The following is a 7992-nucleotide window of genomic DNA, read 5'->3' on the forward strand; positions in this document are numbered from 1 at the left end:
ATGACATGAATTAGCTACATGGCCTAGGACTAGTCCTTTTATTAAGTCTATTCTTCAGTGGGCTTTCTCTGCAAAACTAGGGCCTCTGGTTTGAGGGGAAGTGTGTTTCCCACAGCACGAATTTGAAAAGGAAAAAATTTGAGTGGAATGGCATATTGGTTAAGAAGATAGTGGACCCTAGGACCAAGTTTGATCTGTAAATAAGGATGGTAAAAATGCATGACACATAGTGTTCCCTATTAAATTTTTTAAGGACTTAATTTTAGGTTCACAGCAAAACAGAGGTAAATACAGAGATTTCCCATGCACTCTCTTCCCCCACACATACATAGCTCCTCTATTACCAACATTTACCACTAGAATGGTACATTTGTTAAAACTGATGAACCTATATTGACGCCATAATCACCCAAAGTCCATAGTTTATAGTTCACCGTTGGTGTTTTCTGTGCGTTTGGACAAATCTATATTGACAAATCCATCATAGTATCATACAGAATATTTTCACTGCCCTAAAAGTCTGCTCTGCCTATTCCAACACCCCAGCCCCTGACAACTACTGATCTTTTTACTGCTTCCACAATTTTGCCTTTTCCAAAATGTCATACAGTATGTATGTAATCTTTTCAGATTGGCTTCTTAAACTTAATAATATTCACTTAAGTTTTTTCCATGCTTTTTCATGGCTTGACACCTCATTTCTTTTTAGTATTGAATAATCCATTTTCTGGATGTATCACAGTTTATTTCCATATACGTACTGAAGGATATCTTGGTTGCTTCCAAGTTAGGGCAATTATGAATGAAGTTGTTAAAAACATCGGTGAGCAAGATTTGTGTGGAATAAAGTTTTCAACTCCTTTGGGTAGATAGTATGGTAAGAATATATTTGGTTTTGTAAGAAACCACCAAACTGCCTTCCAAAATGTGTACCATTTTGCATTCCTACCAGCAATGAATGAGTTTCTGTTGCTCCACATCTTCACCAGCATTTGGTGTTGTCAGTGTTGTGGATTTTGTCTATTCTAATAGGTGTGCAGTTAAATCTCGTCACAGTAACATGATGTGGAGCATCTTTAGTATTCTTAATTTGCCATCTATCTGTATATCTTCTTTGGTGAGGTGTCTGGTAAGGTCTTTGGCCCATTTTTAATCAGGTTTGTTTTCCTACTGAGCTTTAAGAGTTCTTTGTGTATTTTGGATAACAGTTCTTTATCAGATGTGTCTTGCAAATATTTTCTTGCAGTCTAATTTGTTCTCTTGGGCTATTATTAATTTTAATGTCCTAGAGTAATGATTTCTAGAACTTGAAAGAGAATTGTTTGATAACAAGATTGGTTACATTAAGTTGTATAATGAAAAGGTAAAGATCTGTAACTTTAAAACTTTCAGTTTAAAGTGATTAGAATCATTCTTTTCAGTTGCCTTAAATGAAGTTCTTTGCAAGTAACTAAAAATGGGCAAACGTCTACTAAGTAATAGCAACGTATTAAGCATACTACTGTTATGATTGTATTTGAATTGGTAATACATTCACAGGGTTCAAAAGTGAATTTATTGATATACATTGAGAAGCAAAGCCTCTCTCATCCTGTTGCATATGCCCCATTCCAAAGGTACATTTTAGGTAACCGTCATAACTTGGAAAGTTTATCTCCTCCACATCGTGTAAACATTTGTGTGCAGAGCCTTAATTTGACTCTCATTTGCTTAATTATTTGAATTCAAAGTTCTCATAGTGATTTTTGTTCATAAATTTAGCTTATAATTTTGGAGAGAATGATGGGTGTGGTTTCTGATTGATTAGCAGTAAGATGATATAGCCTTTAACTACATAGATGGGTTTCCATGGGTGAAATAGCATGTTGTTAATGAAAAGTAATTTGAAATTTGATAAAGCAGTTTCTTATGTTTGTACAGTCTGCTTTAAAGCAAACGTACATGTACGACAGAATACAAAAGTGTCATTTAATGGTTATTACTATTTTCACACACAAACTCTGGCTTTTAATTCATATAAAAGCAAAGAGCATTGTTTTGTGTTTTCCCCTAGAGTACATTTCTGTTCTAGTCCTAGAAGTAAGAGTTAAACCATTTTGTGGCATAAATGTAAGACTCAATTTTGTCTACAACTAAGTGCTACTTTCCTTTTTAGTATATGTACTGACTTGCTATTGTATTTCACATGTGACACTTAAGTGAACAGCAAGATGACAGAAGTTATATGTTATTTTCTAGTTGGTTAAAAACCTGTTTTGAATATATTCTTTCCTGATGGTTTTGACTGAAATGATCACCACAGAACCTCAGATTGTATGTATGTGAAATCATCGATAACACGAAGGCTATTCAGGAATTAGGGTAATCTATTAGTCTGCTCAAAAATTAATAAGAAATCTTTCTAACACATTTCTTAAATTTTAGTTGAATGCAGGAACTGTTCACAAAACAGCAATTACTTAAGCCCTTATTCTTTTAGAGCTTACAAATCAGCCAGAAAAAAATATAACCAAACTAGCCTAGATGAGCTCAAACACTAGTGTCTGAGTAATTTCTCAGATTGATTTTGTGTGTATAATCCATGGCAAATTAAAAAATGGTAGCAAATTCTTCCTATATGTTTCTGTTCTCTCTTGCCTCCCCATTACTAAAAATGCATTCAAACATGAAAATTAGAATACCATGCAAATAAATATGGTTTAGATTTTTTTAAAGCATTTCTTTTTAAACTTGTATGCACCCTGGTGTTCTCGTTCCATGTCCACCCCTATGAGAAAAGTACTTCTTACTAGGGTGATGTTTCTTAAGGAAACCCTCCCTAGACATAACCCCATGTACTTAGAAATATCACCCACATACTAAAAAATTTGGCTTCTAATGTTGTCTTGCACTAATTACTACTGTAAAAGTAATTCTGTAAAAATTATAATACTTAAATATGAATAGGTAATATGCCACCCCACCCATTACCCATTAGCATCTGTGTTATATTTAAATGCCTGCTAAAATTATCCATGTTTGCACATTTTTCATTTTTAGTTATTCTGTGGCTTATTTGGTTGGCATGAAAACTAGTGAATATCTATGACAGCATAACCAGTTTTTTCAGTGGCAAGATTGTATATCAGGTGACAAAAATATGAGACTTCAGAGATTTAACAAAGTAATAATACCTGTTAGAAAAAAAGTGCAGCCTACAGACATCAAAATATCATGCATTCGTATCCAGACATGGCCCTTTAGCATTCAAGTGTTAGCTATGTTAATTTGGGTCTTTGATTTAAAAAGTGGGGCTTTTAAAGTAGATTAAGGGTAGCACTTTTTACTTGGTTAATGGGGGACCAAGAATTCTCTAGACTGTTAAGAAAGGTGTCTTTAAGGACCCTAGACAAATTGTCACAGCTAACCAATGATCAAAATCTGCCCAGTGATGTATGGCCCGTACACAGAAGGTCCCAGATTGTATTGAACATAATACTTAGTACTGAATCACAGCATTTCAAACTTTGTAGTAAAGTTAATTGTTCAGTGTGATGTATTTGTAAGGCTTAAGGACAAATGGCTGCTTTTTACAATGAGCTGGATGTATGACATGTAGTAGAAACCAAATGAAACGGGCCCGTTAAAGTTACTGCAAGAGGGTTGCATGGAAGACTGTCATCTTCTACTGAGAACTGGGAGGAGCCAATAGCTTCTTATATTTGACACTGAACTTCCGCCTATGCCTGAGGCATGCTGTGTGAGCAGGAAAAGTGAGGCATACATGGTTTCAGTTTTCAAGGAGCTTATGATCTAGTACAATAGATAATGATCTGAATTACTGTATTGGTCATGTTGATTCTACAGCTGAGAAAGTAAGTTTGTTTGAGTTTTAGGAGGATGGGTGATCAGAATTAATGTTGGATATCATCAGGTATACATCATTACTCGAAGCGTCTTCTCCCAGAAACAATACCCCTTTCAAAATTCGTCACTGTTGGAAGTGGAGAGTAAATTTTTCATTCCAAGGTGGGAAAACAGTTGAGTAGATGGTGGTTAGACAATAGCTTTAAAGTCAGTTCAGGTTTGTGACTCAAAAACTGTGACTCTGGAAAAGTTACTTAATCTTGAGTAACTGAGTGTCTTTACCTGTGCAAACTTTAAAGATTAAAATGATGTTGACTGTAACACACTTAGTAATGTCAAGCACATTGTAAGTGCTTGATACAGACTCGGTGTTTCAACATTACTTACACAGCTAATAACCCCTGAAAAAGTCTATTCACAGATGTTTAAGAGGCCAGATTATGATCTGTGCAGTGTAACAGTCATTTTGCAATCAACTAAAATTCATTTGGTGGAAAGGAAACAAAATCCAACTGCTAGTTTTCTCTCTGCAAGGCTGACAGTTCTTAAGCTGTGATACACGTGTCCCTGAAATTGCGTGCAGTCTGTTGTCTGTGTTTTTTTTTTTTTTCTTTCTTTTTTGGCGGTACGCGGGCCTCTCACTGCTGTGGCCTCTCCCGTTGCGGAGCACAGGCTCCGGACGCGCAGGCTCAGCGGCCATGGCTCACGGGCCCAGCCGCTCCGCGGCGTGTGGAATCTTGCCGGACCGGTGCACGAACCCGTGTCCCCTGCATCGGCAGGCGGACTCTCAATCACTGCGCCACCAGGGAAGCCCTGTGTTTCTTGGTAGGATTTTCAAATTGATCCATGACTCAAAGACGACTCAGAATCTAAATGGCCTTCCTGGGAAGATCCTTGAGTATTTTAAGAGGGAGCTAGCTATTATACAAGCTGGAAATACCAAATCTACCTTGTTCTGCTGCCTCTCAGACAATATTAAAAGAAAAAGTACCTTTTCTCTTGTTAGAAGCAATAGCAAAGGCGGCTCCATGGGCTGAAGGAGGAAATGAATTTGTCGGTTACAAACATAGTCCTCCAGTCTTTTAAAAAATAATCTTGCCTTGCCATTTTAGTTTGATTTTCCTGATACTCCTCTCCTACTCTTCTCAAAACCAGACCAGGGTCTGTGACATCATGCTTTGCATGATACACACTCTTGCAAGCCAAGAAATGTGAGTTTCAAACATGTTATCTTACACAGTGATGGTCTTAACCTTATAAGTCCAAATGTCCTCTCACAGCATTGGCTGAATCGTCAGGGTATTGTTATGTGTGTTGGAGAGAAACTAAAGCATCTGTATACTATTATTTTCCAGGCTAAAATAGTAGAGAAGTTGAAAGTTACTCTGAGTTCAGGACAACAGCACTTTATTACTGAGTGATCCCTCTTCTGGTGCATATTATCTCCCTGAACCCATATCCTAGCCTGTTATTGCTGGAAGAATATCTTAGAATCAATCTTTGAAACTCTTCCAATGCATATTTCCCAATCCATTGATCCAGACACAGAAAATGGGTGAGTTGCCTAAATCATGCCTAAGAGTAGCAAAGTAGCCTAAATCTTTTAACAGAGTCTTTCCCAAACCTGTGGATCACCAAAATCAACTGGTGAGCTAAAAACAACAGCAGCAGCAATAACACATACTTGGGTCTCAGTTCATTTTCACTAAATCAGAATATCTGGGAGAACCTGTATTTTTGACAGCTCTCCCCTACATTATTTTGTTAATCAGATTTGGAAAACACTGTTTAGAATGTATGTCTCCTTCCACAAAGTAGGCCCATGCAGTATAAAGAGGGGTGAGCTTGGACAGTTTAGTGTCTCACTCACTTGAACTATTGCAAATGGAGCTTTCGGTTTCTATGTATTATCCTCACTTTAAAGCACTGGTATGTGTTGTCTCTTGTTAGAACTCTTGTATTTTCTATCCATGATTTCTAATACCACATTATTTTGCAAAATGCTAAGGTAGAAGTAGATCCATTTTGGTTGTAATCACATGGTTCCTTAACATATAGCTGAGACATTTCACCTGGAAAATCCTTCCCCAAAGTAACCACTTAATCGCATTGTTCTTTGGAGTTCAGTGAAACTCAACAATTAAACTCAATAAATGCTGTTGCTTTAAAGACTTTGGAGCCCATCTACCAATCTCACTTTAAAATTCATTGGTGGCACTTGCTCGTTTTTCTACAACTTCTCTGCCTGGGTACTCCACCCATATTACCTACTTGTTCATTGATAACCTTTTATTTACCAACCAGCCTTGAAGGAAGGCTATTTAAAGCTGTAGTAGAAAAAAAAAAAAGTTGCATTTCTCTAGCTCTGGAGAAGAGTAAAGGAACAGCAGTGAAGATAAATATTTCATTAGTATCACTTTTCCTCTTCATTGTGTGAATTGTCGAGAAAAGGTTAGCAAGAATCCAAGACAAGGAAATCAGACAGCTCCCAGCATACCTAGCCAGTGCTCCCTGGCACAACTTCAGAATCTTGTTCAAAAGCATTTTCAGAACAGTAGGCACCCGTTTATGTTAATGTAAGTACAGTAATCATAAGATAGGTATGAGTATGAAGTTATTACCAAGGTCTTGGCTTCATCTTTCTAAATGCAATCCAGGGTCACATGAGCCTATGCTAAGGGAATACAGAAGGATTACTAGAATGAGTTTTTGGTCCCGAGAGATGGGACAGAGTCATTTAGAGAAGTGTGCCTTGTGATCTTCCCAGGAACAGAGGAAGGGCCCCAGGGCTGGAGTGAGGTAGAGGTGACCTTAACTGAAAAGGCTGGGCATGCTTAAATCGTGTCTCAAAAAGGAACGTAGTAGGAAAAAAATCAAGGACTTTGAAAGTAGACTCAAGTCTTTGCTTCGGTTCTTAATAGCAATGTAGTTTGGGGCAGGTTATTTAACCCCTATTTCTTCAATGGGAAAGTGGGCCTAACAAGACAATTTTACAGGATTCTTGTCCCAATTAAATGAAACAAAATCAAAAGAGATGAGCACAGCATTTAGCACAGAACTGATGCTGATGCCTAAAAATATTTGCACAGTTTCTTTGCCATCTCACCTTCACTCTGCCCCCCACCATCAACCCAAACTATCTCAGCCAAGTTAAGAAAGGCCAGAGCTGGAAAGTAGTGGAGGAGATATCAATGCCAAGCTCTCAATGATTATTACAAAAGCAGAATGGTTTATCTCCCTCCTGTGGAAGAGAGAGAACTATAACCATTGAGATGAACTGTGATAGTGGAGCCCCTCAGATTAATACTTGTCTAAGCCAGATTACCTATGTTGCAAGAACAGGTCATCAGCTGTAGCCCAAGATGGGCGGAGTTATGGGAGTCTAGGGAAGATACAGACCTCTGCAAGGTATTTAGAAGCATCTGTGAGGTCCCTCTTGCAAAGAGCAGCAGACTTCAAGAAGTGGTTCACATAGTGGCGAGTGTAGACAGAGTAGGCTGAATGACCATATACGAGGCAATAAAGTTCTCTTTGAGATGTAATGACTTTGGGGACCTTCTGAGAGAAGGTAGGGATGAGCTACTGGGCAGTTTTCTTGGTATCCTTTGACCTGAGTATCTGCTATGTGCTGGGCCATCTTGTAATTTAGGTTTATAGCACCTCCTTGGTGACCTGTGACTACAAATGAACTTCAGTGTTACCTGTTGTTGTAAATTGTCTGTAGCTGACTCTCTATTCTCCCATGAATGGAGTTGAACTAGATTTGACTTCATGTGCCAAACCAGAACCAACTTGTTAAAAAATTCCTCTTTATTTTTTCTCGCTTAGGGAACTGTATGACAGCACATAACTATTTGAACATGACAAATTTAATGTGGCATTTTCTACCTGTACTACCAAAACTGAGCCAATGAGATTCATTGAGGTCATTTTATTTAGTCCGTTAGAGAATCCTAGGTCTTGAAAACAGCAGTTAATCATTTCTATAGCAAAGTTAGGTCAATAATGAAAACTTAAAAAGCCATGAGTTACACAGTCATGGAGTCTGGACCCCATTATAGTATCACAGTGGTTCTTCAGTAATGAACTGACAATGATTTGGTCTCACATTTAGCAGATTTAACACAAAGGATAATTCCAAATGCA

Source organism: Globicephala melas, chromosome 6, assembly GCF_963455315.2.
Source record: "Globicephala melas chromosome 6, mGloMel1.2, whole genome shotgun sequence".
In the NCBI taxonomy this organism is placed as follows: domain Eukaryota; kingdom Metazoa; phylum Chordata; class Mammalia; order Artiodactyla; family Delphinidae; genus Globicephala; species Globicephala melas.